Source organism: Chroicocephalus ridibundus, chromosome Z, assembly GCF_963924245.1.
Source record: "Chroicocephalus ridibundus chromosome Z, bChrRid1.1, whole genome shotgun sequence".
Classification (NCBI taxonomy): Eukaryota; Metazoa; Chordata; class Aves; order Charadriiformes; family Laridae; genus Chroicocephalus; species Chroicocephalus ridibundus.
In genome coordinates, this window is record NC_086316.1 from 48,488,657 (window position 1) to 48,515,797 (window position 27,141).

The window sequence follows — 27,141 nt, forward strand, 5'->3', positions numbered from 1 at the left end:
CTAGGAATTAGTTGAAGTTGGAGAAGAAGTTTACAATAGTTGATACTTATTATTTGTAAGAAGTGACATTGATATTATAGTTCTTCCTGTATATTTATCTCTTCCTGTGTATTTATCTCAGGTTAAAAAGTAGGTCATGGTAAAGAAAAGAAATCCAAACCACTGTTAAACACAGACATACGTGTGGGGTGGGACTTATTGAAATGATGGAAACAAACCCAATTCAGTTTTTGTCTTTGTCGTTGTGGCCGTTTAATCCTATGTTTCAAGCTAGCAATGAGTTAGGAATTACAGAGTTTGTGTCAGCGAGCTGCTGAACTTCCAAAAGATTCAAACCTCTAGGTTTGTGGAGAGGAGAGGAGAGGAGAGGAGAGGAGAGGAGAGGAGAGGAGAGGAGAGGAGAGGAGAGGAGAGGAGAGGAGAGGAGAGGAGAGGAGAGGAGAGGAGAGGAGAGGAGAGGAGAGGAGAGGAGAGGAGAGGAGAGGAGAGGAGAGGAGAGGAGAGGAGAGGGGGAGGGCAGTTTAGCTTCTCCGATAAGACAGGCAGCAGCGGGAGCAGAGCTACCAGGGGGTTGTTTTCATCAACTATTTTTGCCAAATGGAACTAACTTGCCGCATGCACAGCAGGGTAGCAGCCTAATTGTATCAAGACTATAAATAGACTGTAACTGAGAAGGATATTCTAAATTTTGAGTCATGGATGTAGTCTAATAATCAGAGTATGCTAATAATTCAACACAACATAATACAGATGGTGATGCTGCAGTTTGTGTTTTCTAAATGTCTTCAAACTATTTTAGAGCTACCCCATCTTACCACAGTCTTATTTCTTAAGTATTGAGTTCTACAAGATACCCTCAAAAGTTAGATGCCTGTAGTGTATTTGATGGGTTGCAACAAACCCAATAGCCATCTTTGTGCATAACCCTTAATAGATCAAGGACTACTTGTCCATGGAAATTCTGCGTAACAAGTGACAGTAACCTTTTGAATATGAAGATTGTTTTGTAATTGATCATCTTTGTTAACGCAGTACTCCTCTCCTTCTGCATAATCTTCATGCATATAGCACTGCCCTGTGCCTAAATGAGCATCTGCCTGCCCAGTCATGTTAGGTAGGTATGGAGATTCTGAATGCATCTACACCATCATGGAAAGATTGGAGAAAACGTCATTAGAAGTGGATTGCCTGTTGTACTCTGAGCATCAAAAAGCGTCAATAGCTGTTCTAACAAAACGTTAACTCTGTATTGCCACAAGTGTGTTTACTGAGTTCACTTAGTAGGACAGTATATTGCAATCCATGAAGCCACAGAGCTATGATAATTCATATTGATTGGTATTCATATAAAATTTATTGCATTTTTATTTAACCCCTCCCTTTTGCTCACCTTCATGTTTTTCAGTGAACCTAACTGTAATGAGGCTTAAAATCCTCGATATGTTTGGAGGTTGTTTATTTTACACTTTAATTAGTTGATTGGGTTGAACACCCAATGGTCAGCTTCTTATCCTTAAACGTATGACTGGGTCCCATGGGTACACCTGTCGTGCTTTGTTTGAGTGGGTGATACATATGCTTTGGAGGCTGAATTTAGTTCACTTGCATAATGCTGGATCACTGTAAGTGCAATTTGAGTTCTGAGCTTAGATCCTATTAGTTTTCAGTGTTAAAGATTGTAATTCTGTTGACCAACATAAAAGACTTTTCCTGAAGGGGATTAATCTAGCTGAACCCCTCCAACTCTACCTGAAACACCATCCCCGGTGAAAGCCAGTAGAAAAACTGCATCACAGTAATTTTCCCATGGAAATACACTGTTCAGTTTCTATCTGCACAACTGAACAGTCAAATATTGCAGAGGGAAAGGGTTACCTTGCCAGCAAAAGCAGAGCAAACCCATGGTTTGTCAGACTGTAAGTCTGGCAGCAATTAAAGACAAACTAGGCTGGATAAGGAGTATTACACGATCGCATCAAATAAATCTTGTCTAACAAAATAGTTTTCAGCTCTTCCCCTTCCCAAATAAACAGGGAACAATATCTCAGGGAAAATAATCAGAGCATCCAACTTTATTAAAATGCAGACAAATTACGGGGAATGGCAAAGGATGAATGTAAATATCCAGTGCAAATAATCTAATTTGCAATTCTGAACATTTTGGTTAATGTAATGTACTGTATTGGAACTGTAATGGAACAGACAGTAAATTATGTCTGATTTGTTTAAAATTTTATAGAACAGGAACAGGAAAAAGACAGGAAAAGTGTTATGTAAAACTAATGGAAAAAATCAGCTGAATAGTACTAAACACAAATTTTCTTTAAGGGTACTTTTAAAGATGTCCTTTCTCTGCTTAAAGATAAGACAGAAAATAGTTTTCAAAATAACTGAAATTGTAGCCATAAAGAGCACAGACATGCTCTTCAGAAAATGATTAATCCAATTTAGAAATGCCCTCACCTAAAGAGACTGTCCTTTCATGCAGGAGAACTAGACTGACCTAATAAGAGTCTTTAAAGATTGTTCATGAATCTTGGCTTCTGACTGAAACACTGAGCACAAGCTCTTATACACCAAGCTACTCCAGACGTGGATTTTAAATTTATTTGACATAAAACTCCCTCAATGGAATGTAAAAGAGAAGCAACCAGAGAACAAGCTGCATTCAGTCCTTTAGCTTTTTTCTGAGAAAAACAGACCCTTGGTTTGCTGTTCATTTTCATGCAGGCAAAGTTAAAAGTTGCAACATGGCCGAGAAAGGCAGTTGGAAGACTGTTGGTTAAAGAAGCCCTGACAACGCAGCATGCTTATTCACTTTCTTTTATATGTTATAGGAGAAACACTGCACTTCCTTCATATGCTTCAAATAGTTGACACTGTTTGATGCCTCATCTCAAAACCCTGGTTTGTGTTTAAGCACACAGTCACACAGTCACTGGTAGGAGTCTTCCCTGTGCCAGGACGGAAGGTTAAAGCTACCAAGGTCTGTATTTATGTCCTTAGGAAGTATCTACTGTTAAAAATTAGTATTTATTAACATCACACCATGACCAGTCTGCTTTAAGGAAGGTGTGTTCTCGTCCACAAAAATACATGCAAGGAGGGAGACGTGTTTGTAGGTAGGTACCCCGCTTTCCAGAGTAAAACTCCATTACTGTTGTTCATGAACACTGCCCTTTTTGCTGGTTTCCGTGCTGTCATTACATATCACCATTGTTGGTCTGACATTATTACAGACTTCCAACACAGGCCTGCGTTTGTATGTAGGCTTGTTTTCCATGGCATATGTTGGAAGCTGTTGACAGTTGACTCAGCATCTCTGGCAGATGATGTTCGTTCTTTATAGCCCTTCACATGTGATAGAATCACAGCATCTTTAAATACCTTTGACTTAGTGATTTCAATATGGAAGAGCAAAGAGGATGATATGAAAGTTGGGAAACCTGAAAGGAAGCTTGGAGACAAAAAAATCTTGTGTGTTAGGCACGATGTAGAGTTGACTTGCTGCTCAAGTGATAGTCTTACTCAGCACTCACAGTGTACTGCCATCCTCTGTGCTAGTCATTAGCTAAAGCTTTGTTTTCTGGCCTGTTATGTACTCAGTGAAGCCTCCTAACCCACCAGCAGTTGATGCAAAGCGTGACCAGGGACCACTGACTTGAAGCAGTGCTCAGCCAGGTCTGGGCTGCCCGCGTTGCCAACTTAGGGGTCAACAGAGCAAGTTAGAAAAGAGCAGAACAGGTGCAGTGTGGTAAGAGTGAAAAGAGGAGGTAAGTAGGTAGTGTAACCTAATAAAAGCAAGTAAAGGGAAAGCACGAGAGACGCTGAAAATTATCCAGGTAAAGATGAAGCACGATCTATTATTATAGGGAGGGGAATGAATGAAAACCAGGACAAGGGAAAAATACTACCAAGAAATGCATTAAAGAGAAGGCTAACTTGAGAAGTTTACTTTATTATAGAGTATCCTGCTCCAGTTTCTCTAAACTGCAGAAATGTGTGGTCAATGGGGAATCACCAAAGCACTGGTATTTTTGAAGCTTGTTGCTAGGCCAGTTGATGTTGGGTCAGATTTAGATTTTCGAGCAATGCTTTGCCAGTTCTGTTCTGGAAAAGCAAAAGATCACTCCAAGTAAGGACACTTATTTATTTCCCTGTGTGTCTTACATTTTTACTTTTTATTACAGTTTAGTTGTTCAGCGTAAATAATAGTTTTCCTATGGCATTAAATTATTTTGCTGTCTAAGAAAAATACTTGTTTCCCTCCTTGTATTTGTCTCACATTAAAACTAATTAGTGCATTTTAATAGCTAAAGAATTTATAAAGTCCAAGACTATGTGACTCTGGCAGACTGTGGCCTTAAGCCAGGAAAGCATCTCTATTTGGAAAAGTATTTAGGTAAGATTCATTATATTGTTGATTTAAGATTTAGAAGAACCTAAGATTTAGACTCTTAGATTTAAGAAGACATGACTATTGAATTTGGGTGTGTATATATACGCTCAGCCAAATCAAGGCCTAAGAAACATGCTTTGAGAATAGGAAAACCTGCAAGCCCATGTGTTCTGCCAAAGATGAGATGACAAAGTAATCTGTACGTCTGGCATGTGGAATAGCAGCCGCCCAATGTGTCCTCTGCATTTTCACTGGAGACGAAAATTTGTCTCAACAGGGAGACTCCAACCCAGTGTCTGTGTGATGGCTTAGCTGTGTCACACCGGGAGAAGTCAGAGCTGAAATCCCAGTTCCATAGGGCACAGGGTGGCTGCAATATCCATGTATTTCAATGGGAACTGCGATCATTCAGCATTTTCCAGACCAGGATCTCTAGGATAACAAAAACAGTGACCCTCCAACTAATCTCCGGTATATTTTAGTGTTTACATCAACTTTACATCATAATGTTGACCCTTACATTTTATGAGCATCATAATAACTGCTATTGGAGTAGAGCAAAATGCAGTTAATATTCTCACTTTTGGCCGCACAGAGCTTTTTGAAGTCTGTGCCAGAGATAATTAAAGAATGGTTCAAATGGCAGTCTCTAAGGCTTTGAAAATATCTGTGGGAAATAAGCTGTTCAGTTGTTCTTTACTGCCATAATGTATTAGAAGTGACATTACTAAAAATGGGCTCATCTTTCTGTTCCAGTAGACCAATTGAGGCATTCACGTTTTCCAACCCATGATTGCACAATTGTTAACATCACTTCTCCCCTTACAGTAGCTTTGTGGAAAGCCCTATAATATTATGTGAAGCCTTTTAATATCTGTGTTTCACAAGGAAAAAGCCTGTGAAGGTGTTGAGAGTGAATGAGAAGTATAAGCTAAGGGATGTTTTTTGACCATGTATTTGGGCCATACAAAAATAAGTAAATTTCACATACTGCTTACTGTAACCAAATTAAAGGGAAAATTGCAGTTCATGAAAAAGGGAGCGGCATTGAAAATAAAATCACTGAGTTCTAGTGGTCTTGATTTCAGTTTGCCTTAATGACTGTTACTTAGATGTCTAAAATTAGCCTTCTGGAGTCACTGTTAATTTACGTTTTGCTGCCTAAAATAATTTCCTTTTATTAGCCCTAATTTTGAAGGCATTCATTTAGCAAAAAGAGAACCCTGATTCACTAAGATACTTACGCATTTAAAATAACCCCACGTTCAGAAATCCTGCATGTTGCTTTTTAGCTATCATAGCTTTGTTTAAAAAAAATGCTGGTATCCTATATCTGCATGCACAGTAGCAGAACTATCTTTGCAAGGCTGACCAATTAAGTATTTCCAGGATAGTTATACATCTGTTTCATCAATATCTATCTTTCATAATCCAATTAGGTTTTCTAGAAGTGCATTCCATAGTCTCCATTAATTATTATATTTTGCAGCTTTTAAAAAGAAAATCTAATACCCTCATTAGAGTTTTTCAGTTGCTGACTGATTTTTCCGCTTTCAATTTCCTCTTAATTTTGCTTCAATTCTAGTAGAATTTCAGTGTCTCACAATAATTTGCTTCATTTATGGCAGATCTTATTTTAAATAATCTTGTGATATAGGGAGAGGAAGATGAGTGCAAAAGATAGAGTGTGAAAGTTCTTAAAACACAATCTCCACTATTTGCCAAACTTATCTAGTGCTTGTTTTGGATGCGATTCAAGGTGGAGGTTCCTGCTCACATGTTGGCCAATAGTAGTAGTCATTTTGTCAGTAGTAAACCATAACTTTGATCTCTGTTGAAGCTAGAAAAGCTGAAAACATGAGTTTTGCACTCATGAGAATTTATTTCACAAGCCTGAATTTGGGACTGTATATATTGGATAAAGCATACTGCTGCCAATGATTTTTAAGCAAAATTTCTCAGCTTAAATTATAATTTGCTTCTTTTTCTCAAAAGGCTGGTGGTCCTACCTATAATAAGTTTTGTGGTGAAAATTTCAACTTGGTGCTCCTACCTATAATACGTTTTGTGGTAAAAATTTCAACTATCAGCAGAGCGGTCTGAATAGAGTCACACAACTTTTTTCACCATGTGAGATTGTTAAAATAAGATAAATAGCAGGACTGCGTTATACAACCTGTAGTGAGGCCATGAGGCACTGGTGATACAATGGAGATGAGTTAATTGCAATACATGACTGAAATTGTTCTATACATAACTCTGTAAAAGCATCACTAAAACAGACTTTTCCTTTAAGAGATGCCTTTGTTATGATTTCATATGAGATCTTAGAGCAGCAGATCATGTCACTGTAATTGCATTAGTGTCGGTGTTTTCAGAAAATGATTTGCAGTACAGTTCATTTGTAGTAAAAGAAACTGATGTGGCTGGTGGCTTATTTGGTACATTTTTACAGGATGGAGGAGACTGGTGGGGGAGAATAGGGGAAGCATAAAGGACTTGCTGTCTACTAAAGTCTTATATGCAATTGAATTTACCTTAATGCACAGTATAAGACAACTGAACCAACTATATATATTTGCATAGTTGAGCAGAAGTATCAGGTATTGACAAAGCATAATGATTTCAGAAATTTGCAAGACAAAGGTGGGCTGTATGAGGTCAGATTATATTACTCCATTTTCACAAAGACATCAGATATCTTCCTGTTCCAATATGTGAGGTAGCCTCCCTCGGCTTGGCTCCTGTGGCCAGCACATCCCTGCAGGGTGACAGCTCTGCTTCACTCTCACCTGGTGTCCTGGGGCAAGAGAGAGCTCAGAGCTCTCTGCATGGTCCCTGTTGGGTATGGGACAACAGGGCACAAGAGAGCGAGGGTCTGCCCCGCACCTCCAGCTTGCATGGAATCAAGAAGTGAGAAGCAGGACAGAGACCACCCTGAACAACTGGAAAAAGCCTCTTCCTTCATCTCCCTTAACCCTAGCAGTGTGCTGAGTTAGCTACATCAGCTGCAGAATCTCTACTACAACATGCTGATTCACCACAAATTTTCTGTATGAAATCTCTGGCTTTCTAAAGGACCACCTCAGAAGGAAGGCTTTGGACAACTTTTTATTTTACTTTTTTTGTTGTTGATGTTGGCTGCTTTTTATACACTGCTTTTAAAATGTTAGGGGAAAGAAAGTTAATTTTAAGAATACTGGTGTGATTTCCCAAAAAGTCCTCAGCAGTGGATTTGGAATGTGTTGATTGTAGCAGAAACCTATACATATAATAAGCTGAAGTAAAACCTCAGACCTAAAGCATCCCAAATATTTTGCTGCTTGAAATATTGAACAAGGTTAAGTAGAGGATTCACGTTTATTTTTCACCATCCTGAACCAACAAAGTTGATTTCTGTTCAAGAAATGGTTACAGACACATGGCGTTCAAATTGCCCTTTTACAGGGTTTTCCGCTTTCCCCTTTGGATCTTTGTGGCAATGTGTTGAAAGTGTGCTAGTGTGTTTACTGCACATCCTGGAAGTGAGATCCCAGCAATTACGGAACATTGGGCCAGCCTTGACACATGTAGAGTTCCAGGGTAAAAAGACATTTACCCCATTGTTAAATAAGCAATGAAGATTTTAAAATAACCTTCAGTTTTCTCCCTTGACACAAATATAAAGAGATCATTGATTTCTGGATGCTGTTAGAATTAGTGCATACAGAATTTATTCTTTTTTTTTTCTTTTTTTTTTTTCCAAGCAGATTGCCTGAAAGGCCCTGCACAAAGGCTGCATAAATCATTCATGTTGTAACTAGGGCCTGAAAGATTTAATGCAGGAGGAATAACATTGTAGATTTGGCTACAAAGAAAATTAATTTTACAAGATATTAAGCCTGTCTGGGCAAATAATTGTCTCTTGTGTATTTTGGATCAAATTCACCTTGATGTAAGCACACACATCTCACTTCAGTCAACAGAGATTGAAACAGAATTTGGTTCACTATGTTTAAATACAGATGCCAGTCATTTATACATTTAGTCACAGAAGAAAACCTGTGATTGAAGACTGAGGATAGATTTTCAGTCTTTTGATTGATGCTAATTGCAAAGCAGTATTTGTCTTGGAAACTGGAGTTAGCAGTAACAAACCTCTCCATATTTTCTAAGTACCAGTGAATTGATCTCTAAGGTTATTTCATATTGTGCTTATATTCAAATCATTATATGAAACATTTTTAAAATGTAGTGAAATGGGTAACTAGCACAACAGAACAAATATTAGGTATTTAACATAGTTCAACCTATGGCCTGAAGCTGTCATGACTAATTACTAAATATGAATTTCATAATTAGTTTCAAGCTTAAAGAAATTGAAATATATCTGAAATCAAGAAATTGTAGAATCTTGCCTTCCTCATGCATTGAAATCTATGACAATTAGTGTTTTGGGAATACATATGTGGATTACCAATGATTAAATATGTCTGCAATAAATATGCATGCAATAAATATACAAAACCCCCAAGCGTCCATGACATTCACAAGCATACTGCCATATAGGTAATGCTCTGGCAATGATTTCCTCCTGGGAAAGCTCTTCTCAGGCTTTTAACTAAACATTTGTTGCTGGGAATGAGGTCAGTGATAGGTTTTTTGGCTACATGCCTTGAAAACTTTATACGAAACATCTCATTGCCTGTACTGTTGCATTTTACAGTCCTTCAAAATCTCAGGACCATATATATTTACTTAAAATAGTGCTTCTCAAGCTGTGGGTTATAGTCTTGAAAGAGCTGTGGAAACTTCAGTGAAGGTCATGTTGGTCTCAGTCTTAAGAAAAGTCCTCTTAAATATAAAATTAATTAACTTTTATGTCGACTTATTGCTAACATCACTTGAGCTCCTTCAAAGACAATAATAAAAAAGCTACATAATTGTCTGCAAATGCTTGAGATAGCTAGGGAACGGACAGCTACCTTTAATTTCTGACAGCAGCTCAACTCTGTCGAGTTGTGTGTGTATCAACACCTGCAGATAGGAATCACAGCCTTGATCTTCCTGCTCTCTGTGTCATAAACATCCCATTTAAAATTTAACCACAAATTTTCAGCCTGTTGAAGTCAATAACAAGATACCCTCCCTGATGACACAATCAACTAATTATATTAAACAGCAACAGCCCTTACAGAGGTACACAAAATGTGCCTTCTGAATATTGACAAAATATTTCAGGTTGAAACAACATACTTTCCATTAAAAAGCCCAGCTAGTCAAAATTGCCAAATTTACATCAGATTCAAGATTCTTCACTTTTGAAAAAGTTTGGGAGGTGTTATATATATATATATATTTATTTTTTTTTAATAATATGTGTGGGTTTTTCTAAGGGAATAAATCCCTAAATGTCTAAATACTAATAAAATCCCATTCAGTCATGCAAAGCTAAACATGTATGGGTAGAGACATTCTTCTCCAAATCTCTGATATTTGTTTTTATTGCGGTTTGCTTTTTGCATCCATTAAGGAGAAAGAAGTAGACTATGCTTAATTTTAAGCCTCAGGCATCCTGGTTTCTGAGGCTTGTACTGAACATTGGTAGGTTTATATCTACACAAAGAAGGGTTAACTCACAAAACTTAAGTATTTAAAAACCTGCAAGTTACTGGATTTAAGTACAGTGTAACTACAGATAAAACTTAGAAGTGATAAAAGTTAAATGAATGATAGCAGAGTTGATTATAATTATGGAGTGAGGGCATGTACATTTATTTAATCATTTCTTGCCTTTGAAAAGGTTCAGATTAAACTAAACTCCATCACACTACTGGGGGAATTGTTCTTTCTCCATTGTGAAGTAAGAGAGAAGTTGAATTTATGGATAATAATAAGAGAGAAATCTGCATAAAGCTTGCTTTAAAGTATACCATGGGACACATGGTTTGTTATTAAAAACTCATAGCTGATCTTATTTTTCTACGATAATTGCACAGAGAAAATGCATAACAAAACCATAAATGAGCTTCCAAATGACCATTCAAAATCTTCTCTGACTCAGTTGGAAAGCTTAAAACAGCGGCAAGAGGTATCCAGCATTAGGTAACTTTCTGGTGGCAGCTGAGAAAGGAATGAGGAAAGAGAATCACTTCCAAAGGCAGCTGCCAAAGAGAGAGTGGAAGAGGTTTCACGGTTGTGATGTTCACTGTCCTCTGCAACACAAAATCATTCCCACTGAAACAGCAGCTGTGGAGTGGGTGGGAACTGTGATTTCCTGTGGAAAGGTTTAAAAGAAAATACAGGATTTGTTTGCTTTGCTTTCCAGAGATGAGCTCCATCCCACCTTAGCAGAAAGGTATTCTGTGGAATGCTCTGCTTTTGAGCTTTGAGCCAAAAGATTTTTCCTCTGAAAGATCCTTCTGGCACATTTACTAATTTGGCTGTTTTTCGGGTATTGGAAACAAGGCATTTTCTAAGTCATACATATGTGTATAGGGCCACCATTGAGTTTAGCCCAGAACTCTCACGAGTAGTATCTATTCTGTAGTAACACAACTAACCTTTTCTCAAGCTGTGGTCACAGGGAAAGTCTGCTTGATGGTGGTCTCCAGAAATGCCAGTACCGGATCTTTCCTTTGTTTTGGTGTCCTCAGCTCTGTTAGCTAAAACGTTAATATTACAATATGTGCTTTGTGGTAAAAAACTTCAAGACGTCATCAAAAAGATAAACCGGGAACAAATTGTTCTCATTGCAAATGTTACATTACAGAATAACAAGTCTGTTGGGCGTATTTCTTTGTAAAATATCCTCTTTTCCTCCTTGTTTCTTTATGCTTTCCCACAACATTTGAATGGCTTTTACAGTAGAAGTCTAATGAAACTTCTAATGAGGAAGCTTTAGGGGAAATGGAGTAATAACAATCTGAATGAAATATTCAGAAACTTGAGATATATTGTGATAGTTTTCAAATACAGTGCTGTCCTTTCATTTTTTATTCTGCATTGTGGTTATTTAAGTCTTGCAAATTTTTTTCCCCTGTAAAAAATAGTTTTCATATCTTTTATCTAGCTAGCTATCTGCATATGAAGGTAATGTGCTAATGAAGGCTGGGTTACCATACAGAAGAAGGCAATACTCAACATTCTTCTGTAAGTTGAGAGAAAGATATTTAAAGCAAAGAGCAGCTCTACTCTGAGCCTGTAGCTTCCGGATTTTAAGCTTACTGGAGTCCTATGGCCATGGAGTTCTCAGAAGTACCTTAGCTTTCTAGTTTGTATGATATAAACTTAAGAAATCCAAGTTTATGTCATAGAATCCAGCTATCTGTGCAGAAAATAAAGGCTAAACCGAAGAATACTGTGAACTATATTTCCGAAGTATCATAGCTGCTATTTACATACTCTTCATTTGGATAAGCAAACTGTCCAAGCAGCATTCTGAGTCATAAAAATTGCAATTTAGTGAAAAAAGTCATATAAAATTCCAGAGGCTTGATGAAGCGTCCTCACAAGAGAATAACGCAGAGATGCGCATTTTTCATAGGCAGAGCTTGTGCTTCTGAGGCTTACAGTGTGATGTTCATTGATGCAAGTTTCTGATTCTTCCTTACCTTAAGCCTTTTGCAGGCATGGAGAAACATAAAATACTGACACTTGGGACAATCGGTGGCGAACTCTTGTGGGGGAGCATTTAGACTTCTTCCTTTTGATGAAAGACCTAGCTTTCAGGGGTTGATCTGAAATGTTTGCTTTAAAAAAATACTTCACCTAGAGTCATGGTGCAGAATTATCCACAAAGTACCACTCACATTTTGGCTTCTGTCTTCTTGGTAGAATCATTGGTGTCTGAATTTAATCCTGAACATTTCCTTTGCTAGGAGGTCTTTGACAATTATAACATGCAGATGAGCAATTAATGAATGGTAGGAGGTTTGCAAGATGTTGCTGTGTGTAGATGCTTACTGTACCTCAGCGATTAATTCTCTGGCAATACCTTTAAAGCGTGAACTCTAGGGAACAGGAGATCTATATTGGATTTGTTTAAGAAATGTGAAGTTTCCAACAAGTGTACTCCTACGGAGTCAGTGAACCATTGGCTTTGTAAGACAAGGTCTTTCAAAGAAAACTGCCCAGTAACATACTGACTTACCAACCTGACTGGCAGAAATATCATGGCAGGGCTGCTGTCGGGACTCCTGGCTGCGCCCAGGTGATGGCTCAAGGATAAGGCTGCCACAGAAGCTTGAGTCACCTGCATCATCATTGTCCCCACAACCAGCAGGAGCAAAGAAAAGCCGATCTCAGAGATCTCCCTCAGATCTCTTTTCTTTACTGTCAGTGTTGGTTTGGGGCTGGTGATCTGAAGCGCCAATTCTAACACAGAAGTCTGTGCCTTTGGAGCTGCGACCTTCCCATACTCTGAATGAGTCCTTGTGTTTTCTCCTTGCATAATTAGTAAGTGCCAAGAGCACTTTAAATCCTCAGAGATTGAGTGTTTCTATATCTTTTTCTTTTTTCCCTTTTGAAAAGGTGTAAAATTACTGAGGAAACATAATAGAGCAACGGAAGAGAGGAGCATTCCCAGTTGTGTTATGGTGCAGTCCTTTGGTTTGCTAAGAAATCAGACTTCCCTCCACAGCAGCACCCACTCTGGCTTGACCTGTCAGTCCCGTCTGCGGACTTTTCAAGCAGATGTGGCTGATTTGAGACTCGTTCATGCTGTGAATCTGTGAGTTTCAGCAGATTGAATAAGATGAACCACGCTCACTTTTTGTTGTAGTATGTCCTGCTGCAGATCCTCTCCTGGAGATGAAGTAACAGACATATTAGCACTGTTAACTCTACATTATTACATACGAGTGTTGCCTGGAGTGACCCAAGGAAGCTCCATTAGAGAGCACTAAATTCAAAAACCAAAGCCTGATATATACTAGCGTTTCTAGGATTGAGATAAAATCAGAGAAGTTCAGGGACAAATTCATCTCTGCATTTCATTGATGCTATACTACTGATTTCAGTGGCTCTGGCTGTCAGAAACTAAAAGTAAAGTTTGGCCAAATGCAGTCTTCACGTAATGTCACTTCAAAAGATAGAACTGAACTTCAGATACCGCCGAGTTTCCCTCTGAAATTCTCTTAAGTCATTTCTACTGCAATGTTTATTTCCTACTCTACTGTCTGGTGAAAAATAGTACAAAATTCCTAGTACAACTTTTTTTATTATTATTTTTAGTTATACTTGGTGTGAAATGTCTCGCTTATGGAATATAGACTAAACTGTTCTTAGAGTAAACAATGAATCTCTATTCTGGTAAACCTACCTTGCCATAACAAGGTTACTTAATTTTGAATTATTTTGGATATGGAAAACATAGCAGAGTTTAACAACAGCAATAGTAATAAATCAAGTGTACTTATTCATTTTTTCTCCAAGTTGGCAATGAACAGCTTTCACCCCGACCAGAATCCCACTGTGCTGCAGACAGTATGGTTGTATAGAATATATCTGTTGTATGCAGCCACCACAGCAACCTTACTCCACTCTTACCAGTTTGCAAAGCTAGTGAGAGCTCTGTGTTAAAAGAGCAATAAGAGGTATCCCTGTAAGACTCTGAACTGAGCCTTTCTTCACTGTCCCTTTTAGATTAGCAGGAATTCTTCTGCTGGGCGAAAACAGGAGCCGTTTTGTTATCGCAACTCTCTCATAGAAGCAAAGGTATTTTTTCCAGGTGTTTTAGATACAGTTGCTTTTGGTGAGTTACTTTCTTTCCTTTAACCCTCTTTTCCAAGTCTTACTAAGAATTAGTTTTTTTTTCTTTCAAAGATTTTCCAGTGTAAATCAGTCACAGACTAAAACACACAGTGTATTAAAATTCACATGACCTATTATTTTTAATTGAATTCAAAATTATCATTCCGTAAGAAGTCAACAGTGATAAATAATGGGGCAGACATCTTCATTTACAATCCAAGATTTTCTAAATAATCTTTTAAAAAATTAGTCTTCAATGCCTCACTGTCACACTTTAATGAATCACTGACTGCAGTGGGTACAGGATTATTCCTTAAGATTTTATAAACTTTCTTAATATTGCTGTTCAACTGAGAATAAAGTTGTCAGGTAAAAAACTATTTACAGAAACTCTTAGGAAAATTATTAAACTTAATATAAGAATTAAAAATGTTCCAGCACATATTTTTTTCAGGTTTTTCTTTTCTGATCAGAGAAAACAGTGCCAGATTTTAGTCACATATTTGGTAAGAAATTCTTGATAGTGGCCTTACTTTATTCTTTCCAAAAATTGAACGAATCCAAGAGCGTGCTGTTGGATCAACTTAGTCTCTGACTTTGCTGAACCATAGGCATCTCTGTAAGTTAGAAAACTGCCGGTTTAAAATACACAGGCTAAAAGCCCGATAGTAATGTCACACTCAGTAGCCCAGTAGAAGAGGTGATTATTTCATTCAGTGTTATTTTTTTTGTGAGAGAGCAACAAATTAAAACAACTAATCCACTTCACTGAACAATATTTAGCAGAGCTCAGAGGCTTCAATTAACCAGAGTTTAATAAAGGTACTAATCTGTATTAAATGAAATCCTTCAAGGGCTCACATTGAAACAATGCGTAAGTAGTAATCACCAAGTCCTGATAGAGGGGCCTGCTGGGGCAGATAGCTGGAATGTGCTGTGTAATCAAATTCCAGGAGATTTAAACCCAACAAAAAAAGATAAATTGCCCAAGCCATTTTTAAGTAATAGGTGTTTACGTGGGTTTTTCCCCCCCCGTCACAAGACTTTAATACCAGCATATTCAAAGCTGCATATTCTAAAAAAAAAAAAAAAAATTACATTAAGATCCTTAATTCAAAGTCAAGTCAAAACAAGAAAGTAATTTAAAGCTACTTACATGCCCTCCCTGTGAATGACCCCCATCACACAACTTTGCAAATAGTAAGACTAAGCTCCTCAACTGTTTTTTTTCCATCTCTGTAATGAGTATTTACTAAACTCAGAAGCTCTAATTAGCTGCAATTTCTGTGTTTAATTCCTTCCAGAATCCTCTGGAACATTGCAAGCTGCACTCAACATACAGTGCTGGAGAGCAGAAGTTATTTTTATTCTCAGTTATATGTATATTTGTGAGTATGTAGTATTCAATAACCTTGTAGAGTTCAACATGGTTAATATTAGCACTGTATTGTCTTTTAACGGACAATATTTGATTTCTATTAATTTAATGAAAGGCCCATACCACCTTGCCTTCAAAAGCATTTTCAGCACAAGGAATAATGGTCTTCAGCCATGGTTGTGTTCTGATTTCTGTTGCTGCAGATCTTAGTGCAAGTCTCATAGCAGGCAGAAGTGAAAAGAACCTTAAAAAAACACAACCCAAAAAACCAACCGAATTGCCCATTAGAAATGTTCACATCAATCACTTTGTGCCTAGAGACTCAAAAATCTAACTTTGTGATGAGTGGATGAACAGACTGCCAATTTTGTTTGTCCTGTCTGACCCCTCAGCAGCACTGAACTCCACCCTAATCTTTGGGGAGTTGCAGGGGGGAAATTGTACTTCCCATACCAGTGACATTAATGTTTTACACTACATGGTCTAAGCTACTACGTCTTACGTCACAGCTCCACTTTCTCTCGTATACCTTTCCAAGTAAATATAGTCAGCTGTGACTAGCCAGACAGACCAGCTGGTAGTCCAAGTCATAGCAACACTTATTTCCTTGAGCCTATAGCTTGCAGCTGAGGTCAAGGCTGGTTTAAGGAAATCTAATAGCCTTTATAAGGGAGAAGGAAGAGGGGATGGATAGCCTATAGAAAATATTTCAATACTTCACAGAAAGTTGTTCCACAAACTGTGTCTGTTGAAATTAAAATATTTTACTAGGTACGGGAGGAAAAACAGAGGATAACGTCTATCAAAAAGTAGAGACAGCTCTCTTCTTCCTGTCTTCATGTTCAAATGTCTTCACCGTGGCTTGCCAGGCTGTTTCCCATAATGGTGAAAAAGTTGTAAACTTAATCCTCTGCAGGTGGATATCATCCATCAACAAACTTTGCAACAACTATTCATTTCAAATTTAGGGTGAGAAAGAGATATGAGGCTTAATCCCAGAGAGTGGGGTCATTGAGTGATGAAGGTTCACAACATTTTGCCCATGAGTCAGAGTCTCTTCCCAAGGCTACACCTAGTGTGTTCATGCTTGCTGTTTATTTCCAGATTAGTGTAATGGAGAGCCCTCGCCCCAATTGTGTTTTATGCCTATACGTGTATATATACAGTTGCAAGAATTATTGCATGTAAGGAGCCATGCAACGGCAGTATCATTTCCTTGTTGAGACCATTTGTGGAAGGTGGTAGATGAAACTAGTACACAGAATTAGATAATTGTTGTGGCTAAAAGCACAAAGAAGTATGGTAGCAATGTGAAAGCACAGGCCTTGTTTTCCTCATTGCTAGGGTCCAGTCCTTCAAATTTGCCAAAGTCATGACACTGTGTGTTGCCCACACGGAAGAATTTGCAGGATTTGGGATTTAATGAGGCCCACACAGGTTCACTATAAAATTGTAATCCTAATATTAATTCAAGGATTAGAAACGAAACTGTTGGACTGGCTTAATAGTCTTGTTAAGCAAAGGCCAGAATAGGCTGAAAGAAGGCCTTCCAGTAAAGCTTTCAAACATCAAGCAAAGTTAAATCCATAAATTAAAATAGGATGGAAAATCCAGTGAAATATTTGCTATTATGTATAATGTAGGTCACAATTATGTGTTGATACACATCATGGTTATTATGCTTAAATTCTGATATAGATGACCTTTAAATTTATTTATTACACAAGAATTTAAAATGAAATCCTGCTTGAGTTTTTATATCATGTCTTTGGCTTGAGGAACTCAGCAGATTGAACCAAGTTTCAAACTTCCTGAGACTAAGACACTAGCTGATTTTTTTCAGCAGTCCTTTTAAAGTATGACCTTCTGTTCAGATCAAACAAGAAACACTAGAAGCACCTATTTAATTTATATTTCCTGTGATTTTCTTATTTTCTTAGTGATTTAATAAGAAATTCTGTCTCAAAGCTATTCTTTTCCTTATACTTTGACCCTGAATAGAAGTCATGAAACTTTATAGCATCATACTTGGTGATTGTTTCTTTGTTATTAAAGAATACTATGTGTTTACTTCCATTAAAGCACATGTTTAGGACTAAACATTAGGGAGAAAATAGGAATAATGTAATCATGTGTACAAAAGGAAAAGCCTTGCTAAAACTTTTATTGCACACATCTTGGGAAAATGTGTGTGCTTTTACAGTCATTCTGGAGTCACAGGACAGTCGGAATAACAATGACATTGAATATAACTGATTATTCTTGAGTTCCTTTCCCAATTAAGAAAGCACATGCCAAGGAACAACCTGTGAAATTTCACATTTCCACAGGGAAAAAGACAAATAATTATTGTACACATGAACCTATATAACAAAAAATATCTTGCATCATGCACTTACCTACAATTGGGCTCAAAATTTAAGTGATAGAATTAGGCACTTTTTAATTCTCCATTTTCAGAATGTTATAGGGCTCTTGTATTAGATAGTCTGCTTTCATCTGAAAGGGGGAAAGAGTTGATAGCACTAGTCACAGTGATCTTTATTTGTTAATTGAAGTTGAATCAGTATAGACTGTTGACAGTAAGAAGGAAAAAGCAATGTTTCATCCCCAAGGAGAGTAAAGGAGCAGTGATCAACACTGGAGCATACAACCTGGATGAAAAATATCGTAGTGTAATCTTCAAGTTCTCAAGCATAGTTAGGATTCTAACTGAGTCAAAAATACTAGAAAGATAATGGAAATTCCTTGGCATAAAAAAGAAAAAAAACCTTGTCTCTTGACCCTGACAGATATGTGCATGGCATGGAATTCTTCTGGGCTAAATAAAATCAGAAAACTATAAATATGCTGCTAGTTTTTGCATAACTGATTTTTGCACTGATGCAGCAATGTAGTCACAAAATATTTTTTCTGAACCTTTTAAAAAAATAATATTGAATTACATAATGCTATATATGTTTTGTAAAGATTATAGCTAAAAACAGAGTGACAAAATCTTTGTAGTTCTATGAAGGACTATCTAACTATTACAGATCTGCTGAACTATGACATTTTAAATATGCAGCTTGCATCATTACACAATTACACACGCTTTCCCCGTGACAGCATTGTATGTTCAAAGCCTAAGTGAAGTACATAAAAACAGTTTCGTGTACTGTTCACAGTATCTAAATCAGGGTTTATCTGACAGTGTTTCAAATTGATCATTCACTCCAGTAGCTTCATACATGCTGATATTCTCTAGATGTTTCCAACTTCTTCACTTATAGTTATGCAAATATGCTGAAGGTGTTACAATAAAACCGTGTTTTTATAAGGAAAAAGTGTCTATAAGGTATTCCGATACACCTGATTAATTCAGGAATGTAATCATTACATTATGCTTTAGTTGTGTTTTTCTTAGTTATTTATTCCTGGACTGAAACATTGCATTAGGTGTACAATTGAAACTTGGATGTCATTTTTCAGGAAACTCAAATGTCAACAATCTCTGAGTACTTAACAGAAAAAAATAAAAATATGTTAACTATACAGCTAGCCCTAGATTATGATAATGCCTAAATATTATAATGCCAAAATCCCTAGGAAATAGAATACTATAATGCCAAACTTTGTAGAAGTTTTTCTAAAAGAAATGTAACTGTTACTGCAGGGAGCAAGTTTGCTTTCTCAGAAACAGGTCTATGAGAGCCACACTTTGGATTTGCTATGTGTTTGCTAGAGCAACTGGCCGCAAAATGTTTTTAATGAATAAAAGATTTTTCTGCCTACTGCCCTCCCCAACAATAAAAGCAACTAAGGGTTGCATGGAAGAAGATCTATCAGGCAGCACAGGACTTACTCTGATATTTTCCATTGCGTTGTATCAGGCAAGGCAGGGAAGAAAGGCCTGAACTTGTAAGAGAGGAATAGCTGTTCATGCGGTGGTATGGACAGACCCAAACCTTCTAAAATGGGGTTTTGGGCGAAAGAGCTGCTGAACTCCTGGCTGCAGGAGTCACTGCAGTGGCCGGAAGGCTGCTCTCTCTTCCCCTGCCCACCTCAGTGGTGCTTCCAGCTTCTTCCTGGAAGTGTGTCTTCTCTCTTTGTTCTGACCAGACATGGGCAGGTAGAAGCAACAAAAGTGAAAAGAAAGCATTTACCTTTTGTAACGCATTATATGTCTGAATGCCCTCCCATTCCTGCTTAGTGCAAGCATCAGAGTAATAGCTGTGACTTGGATGTAAGCTCTCAAGCTTAAAAACTTGTCTTTACTTCCTCCATCCACTTTCATGTTTGGTGAAAGGCAACTGTGATTCAAAGTCAAAATATGCATTTTGACCTAATCTGCTGAGAAATGTTTTCATTAGCTCTATTTGTTATCCCTACCAAGGCTTGCTAGCATTTTCCTCAGTTTGGTTTCAAATTTTATGTCACTGGCATAGTTTACTAAGTTCTTCCCTTTATTTAAGAGTTAGATAAAGTAGTGCATTTTGTTTCAGCTCAACGTATCACTGAAATCAAAGGTCACAACAGATCACATAACAAAAAGTGACATCTGAAACAAAAAAAATATTGGAGCTGTTCTCTTTAATGCCGTTTGAATGGTAAATTCAAGTGCAATATTGTCATAACTTCATTCAGAATATGTCCTCCATCTCCTTGCAAGAAGGTATATAAACAAGCCAATGTTGAAAGCACTGTTATCAATGCCACAATTTGGCCATCAGACTCTAAATGATACATGGGCCTTGACACATGCCTGAAACGTGCATCTCTGTTATTTGATGTTTCCTAGGGCAGAAATCAGTAAAATCTGCTGCGTAAAGTACTGGGAAATGAAAATTAAGAAACACAGGTTATAGAACAGACTACATATATGCAGGACCTGCGCCCTTTAGTACCCAAGTTTTGTATGACAAAGTTGGTGAGTAGCCTGGGAGGGTACCCCTCCTACCTTCCAGCACACTCTGCACATGCCAATGAATCTGACACGAAGATAGTTACAAGAATAGCTTAGAGATCCTGGCTGAAGTTTTATCAAAATCTGGGGACAAAGCTCTCTATCTGACATGATGTGTTTAGAGCCCGCAACCCATGTTTCACTCCCATATTTTGGCGTGGTTGATGCTCTAAATGGTTTCCAATACCAGTGCTGATTGTGGATTTCCATGCATGGAGGGTGCAGTGATCATCTCTTCTCTGGCTGTACAGGATTTTGTGTGATATCCAGGAAAATCTTTTAAAAAGTGAATAACTTCTGTTGGTAATATCTCATCACAGTGGAGGACATGCCTTGCAGCTGTGCTGTAAAGAGAAAGTCCATATGTTCTGCCATATTGTTCTCCAGACTGGAGCAGGATTAAGTTAGTGCCAGTGTTCTGTGAATTAGAGTAAACCACATTTTATTGGTGATTGCTGTCCCATAATGGTTTCTCTGAAAGTCTGTGCTTAGTGTTGGTGTCATTTCAGCCCTCTGGGGATATCTGCTGTGCACTAGAGTTTTGGACTCTTAACGTGATTCAAGAAGTGTGTTTTCAGCCTCTTTACCGCACCCAGTTCTCTGGTGTCCGTTTATATACCTAAAGACTTTTCTTTTTCATTTTTTCTAACCAGGGCTGTACATAAAAGGTGAAGAAACTGCAAAATTGCTTTCACGTTGACAGTTTCATCATGCCAGGTTTCCATTTTAAAAAAAAAGCTATGTTAATAAGTTTTGTGGCTATTGAAAATTTTCGCCTTTTTTTCTTCGATAGTGGAAGTGATTGATGCGAGTCCTCTGTCTGTCTTTGGAGTGTTACTATGTCCTGTTTTGTGAACTAGTCATCCATAACTACTGCTTCCACATTCTTCTGTCTCTCTCCATCCCAGTAGAGATCACTTGATTTAGCAGCAGTTTGCAATTTTATACAATGAACTAAGGAAATCTTCACAAATGGTGTCTTTACAAAGTTGCTAACAGAGACATTTGAAAAAATAGGCATGGAACTTTCATTATTAGTGAAAAAAAGGAGGGGAAAAGATGGGCCTGTTTGGGTCAGTCACCTACTATGAGCAAGTTTCTTTCTATTTATACTTTGGCATTCTAATGTAATTTTGTTGTCTCACCAGTTTCTAATTATTTCTTAATGTGTTAAAAATTTAGTCATTTGATCTGTCCTTGCATTTTCTGAAGTGTGTCTTTCTTTGCAGAAATCTCTGCTCTGCTACTTCTGCAGTGGAGGTCCACTACTCTACAGAGTTGTACTTTAAGACAAAATAGAGAAACTTGGACAGTCTCAGTTTATGTCTAACAACCTTGAATACCTCAAAAAATGTCACATTAGTCCAGCATATCTCATAGCAAATTTACAGGACTGGTTTTGTTTTCTTTTTAAAATGCAGACCATATAAATAAATTTCCATTAGAGAATGCAAAAAACATGAGTGTCAGCCTGAAATATTGCCATAATGTTTTGTTCCTGCTTCATATGAGATGTTGGTATATCAGATTGGCCTATGTACAAAGAATAAGTATATTAACAAGTTTCTCTGTGCCTGTAAAAAGCTACAGCTATGAAGATGGAAGACAGAATATCTGCTTCCGGTTCTCTCATGGTTTCAGCTAAAGTCCACTTAAAATTATTAGTCCAAGGAGGTAATAGGATTAAGACTGTGTCATTAAATCTTCCTATGTGATTTGAAACCGGTTCAATTTTTTCTAGGTTAATAATGCAAATTGCCTATCTGCTTAACGATGTGACATAATCAGAAGTCATAACATGTTTCATTCCAATATATGCAACTTGGGCAGTATGATTATCAGCAGAAGAAATCACAATGCTGTTAGTTTATTCCATATCAGACAACTGACTTTATCAGATCTGAATAATAAGGCGTCATATAATTCAAAATCACATAGTACCAAAATGCCAACAAAAAACAGAGGTAAGAATTCCCCCTTATGAAACAGGAAACCTAAGAAGCACCACAGCTACACCAGACTGTGCTACCGGGGTGAGAGATGCTTCTCCTTGGACATTTTTGTCCTGTGTCTATTTTGTGATGGTGTTTGTGCAGGGAGATGGGTGGCTGTTCCTCCTGCCAGGATCCTGACTGTTAGTCCCTCATTCTGTGCCAAGCAAAATGGAAGAGGGGAGTTATCAGCAGGACAATGCAGAGGAGGCAGCATCTTTCATGCCCTTGGTTTGGTGAATGAAGGTGGTTTCAAACAGGGTGGCACATAGAAGGAGACTCCTAAATGCAAGGAGTCTCCAGGAGAAGAAAGGGAGGAGATGGTGAAGAAGCACGAAGGGGTGTAGAAAGGGAAAAGGATGTTGTCTTGCCCAAAAGAAGCATCCTCTGATGTATTGCCTTCTGGGTGTTTCAATGGAGGAACTGAATTTTTCCCTTCTTCATCTAAGGCAAGCCTCCCTTCTTCTGCAACTGGGAAAAATATGAACTTGACTCAGCAGAAGAGGAGGGAGACAAAAGAGCTGATCAGCAATGTTGTTTCGTCTCTTATAACCAGCTCTTCTCTTGTTCCACTTCTCCAAAATGGTGTCTGGAGGAAGGCTAGAGGGCGGTGGAACCGGGACCTCAACAAGGCATCCTAGCAAAGAATGCCTGTGGGCCTGCATTATGCAGGGGGCTCAAGAGGGACTTGTGAATAATTGCAGGGATGGAAGATCAGATGGAATGTGAACAGTGGCATGTAATTGGTCCATATGAGTGTTTAGGCTTGAGGAACATCTGGAATCCCCATTCCTTTAGGCCATTTCATACAATTACGTACAATTTAATTTTAATTGGTTCATCAACTCAGCACCCACACGGTGTCTAGCAAAACCACCTCACTCTACTGAAATAGCAGACAACGTTATAGCTGTCATACATTTGTGGGGTAGAATGAGCAATTTAGAAATCAACTAGTTCAGGCCAAAGTTAAATTCAGTGCAAAACTCCCATGTGTGCATTTTAACCTCACAATTTTTTATTAGGGAGAAATGAGATCTGTCTTAATGTGAAGGCTATTTCCTTTTCTTAATTTAAGGAGTTAGGAATAATGCTACAATTTTTTAGAAGCCAAAACCAAGTTTACTGTTTTAAAAGATATATAGTCTGCCAGCACTGAATGGCAGAAAAAGTTTCCGGTATATTCTACTTTCCAGTTACGTATGTGCACCTCTAGACTTCTGTGATATCACCTTTCATTATGATTTGCTAGGCTACGTTTGACGTAAATTACAACTTCATATAGGTGTATTGCTGTTATGTCAGGTTTTGATTAAAACAGCTTGATTTTGATAGCAGTTTTTTACTATTAATATTATAAATTCTTTACTGCATTGGAGTGAAATATTGGGGTTATGTTAGATACTTCCGTGAAAGCGTTACCACAGTGCTCAGCAGTGGTGGTTGAGAAAGTAGAATCATTTTTTAATAGGAATTATTATGAAAGGAATAGATACCAAAACAGTGAATGTCTGCTGGCCACAATAGCCATCTATAATTTACCTTTGGTGCAGAGTTCTGTTTCCTCACAGGGGAAGGATAAAATTTACTGGAAAAGGTTTGGAGAAGGGCAGCAAGGATGATAAAAGGTAACCAACAGTTTCTATGTGAAGAAATACTTGGTAAGTGGTTAATCTGGGCGGAGGCGGGTGGAAATTAACAATGTATCTTTAAAATACATAGACATTCATACTGGCTTGAAGAAGACGAATAGGAATTGACTATTGACTGCCTCTCTCAGTGATAAACATCGTGGGAAAATATGACGAGTCACATTCAAAACAAACAAGGAACTGATTTCCCCTGCAGCAGGGAGAAGGTTGTTAAGGATGCTGAAAGTTTGCATGAAATCAGCACACAAGTTTGCCTAGGAAAGCCCATGGAGGGTTACAGGACATGTAGAAATCACAACAACGCAGGAAGTCTATGAGCAGAAAATAGTTGCTAGCTGAGAAACTATTAGGAAAAAGCATTATATATATTTGATGTGTTTCTTCTTTTCTCTAGCACCTATTTGTGGCACTTGCAGAGACAGGATAGTGGGCTAGATGCACCCATTATCTGATTAAGAAGGGCTTGCTTGCCAGAAAAGATTTACTTATTTAAACAACTTTAACCTTATAGCAGATTTGCTGAAATCAAAAATATTTCTCTAAAGAAATATTGTGAATGAAGTCTATGGGCTTAATTCTTCCCCTCATATGTCAGTATTCACAAGAAGGAAACGGGAAATTTTGAAAGTGTTCTTCACAATATATCCTTCATTTTAATAAGCTGTTATTTAAAATTTTCCCTTTGCACTTCTACTGATCTTGAGGGGGTCTGTAGGAGCCTTGATGTCCACACCCATTTTTGGATCTAATCATTTTCCTTCATTCTTTTTGAAATGTCAGTTAATCTTTCCAGTTAATTTATCAGTAGCACAGATAATAACGACTGGTCTCAAATGCTTTGTCTGTATAATGTTTTGAACATATATAAAGGATAAATGCAAATTTGCATAGCAGCATTAACAGAGACATAATTTTCATTTCCGTTAGCTTGCAGAAAGAAAAATGTCATATACAATGCTTAAAATTATAAACTATTGAGTCAAAAGTCCCTGGTTATTTTAAAATTACTCTATTTCTTCTAAACACAATGTAAAAATTACATCTGGTAAACAATGCTAACAGATAAATTCTGTAACATACTGTAATAATAAATGACTGCATTCTATGCCCTCCTACTCTGTACTGAATACAGATTGATTCTCAAAACAATTCAACATTGTTCTTGGAACGATTCTCGTTATAAAGTGTTTGGGAAATCATTTAGAAGAAGAACAAAATGTACAGAAGTACAGCTCTAGTGGGTAAAGGCCTGATGGCCAGCCTCTAAGATGCTACTAGTAATAAAGGTCTGTTAGAAAATGAAACGTTTTGGGACAGTCTAATGATCCCCATCTTAATGTCCAGACATGTCAATTCCTAATGCTTCAAGCAAGACATAAAGATGCTTGTAGGGCTTATAATTGGACAACGCTGAAAGGATGGGTAGAAATTTGGCTTGAGCACACGTAGTGATAAGGTTATATTTAAGCATCGCCATTCTTTGTACTAATCTAGCTACAGTAGTTTTCAGATGCAGGGTCTTTACTCAGAGACAGCAGGATTTGTAAAAGTGCCCATTTGATTAAGGAACACTAATCGCATCAGCTTGCAATAGCAGTGATGCAGTTCAACTAACAGATGCTCCTGGAAATCCTATCTGTAATTTCCTTTCGTAAAACTCCATTGCCTGTCCAGCTGCTCTGCCCCACTGCAAGGCAGAGAAAGGCTTTTAACAACACCTCTCTTGCCCAAATGAAACCTGTCTTACAACCTGGTTACTTGTTGAAAATAAACAAAGTTGGGAAGCAGAGGGTTAGAACTGCCCCCAGTTCTGCTCTGCCACTGAAATTGCAGGTTTCTAAAATTGTCACTCTTGGTGCCCTTTTTAAAATAATGTTAATTCAGAGGTCAGCAGTTAAGCATCTCAGCTACATAACATGTTAAAATCTGCCGGAATTTATCTTCCTGAAAAATTTCTATTCTTGATTAATTTTTAATATTTGCTCTCCTCTTTTATGAGGCGTCAGTACTGAACTAACCAGCTAACTGCTGTTTGAGAGTTTGTTTCATTAACAGTGAGCTGGGTTGAAAATCATAGAATCATAGAATGGTTAGAGTTGGAAGGGACCCAAACATCACCTAGTTCCAACCCCCCTGCCATAGGCAGGGACACGTCCCACTAGACCAGGTTTCTCAAAGCCCCATCCATCCATACCTTCCAGGGAAGGGCATCCACAACTTCTCTGGGCAGCCACCCTCACAGCAAAAAATTTCTTTCTGATATCTAATCTAAATCTACCCTTTTCCAGTTTGAAGCCATTACCCCTCATCCTATCACTGCATGCCCATGTAAAATGTCCGCCTCTAGCTTTCTTGAAGTGCCCTTTCAGGTACTGGAAGGCCACTATAAGGTCTCCTCGGAGCCTTCTCTTCTCCAGGCTGAACAACCCCAACTCTCTCAGCCTGTCCTCATAGGAGAGGTGCTCCAGCCCTTGGATCATCCTCATGGCCCTCCTCTGGACCTGTTCCAACAAGTCGATGTCCTTCTTGTGCTGAGGACTCCAAAACTGGACACAGTACTCAGGGTGAGGTCTCACGAGAGCAAAAGTAGAAGGGAGCATTGTCTCCCTTGACCTGCTGGCCATGCTTCTTTTGATGCAGCCCAGGATGCAGTTGGCCTTCTGGCTGCAAGCATGCAAAATGTAAATAGTGTTTATGTTTGTAGCATTAAATGTGCAGCATCCACCTCTCTGAAAGCACTATTTTGCAATTGCACCATAATGAAAAAACAACTCTCTCTGCTTATTGACTGTGTCTATATTATACCTCAAAATACAGGAGTACCTATGGCACTGGTAGTTTCATTGCCAGGGTCATAACATTAACGCATCTTTGAATGAACTGTGGCAAAGACAGTTGTAATTTTCTGTAGCATCAGTGGCATATGCCAATGCTACCTAAGTCCTGATGTATGACACATCCTTCACAGTGCCACCAGGTGACATATGCCAATGAGCATAACTGTTGTTGCTTGTCTTGGTTTCTTAAGACGAGAGATGCGGCTT

The 27,141-nt window shown here is 38.0% G+C and overlaps 1 protein-coding gene across 8 annotated transcripts in view; it reads left to right on the forward strand.

Moving 5' to 3' along the window:
• TRPM3 (transient receptor potential cation channel subfamily M member 3) overlaps positions 1-27,141 on the forward strand; it is a 449,063-nt gene that overhangs the window by 269,351 nt on the left and 152,571 nt on the right. The window lies entirely within an intron of this gene.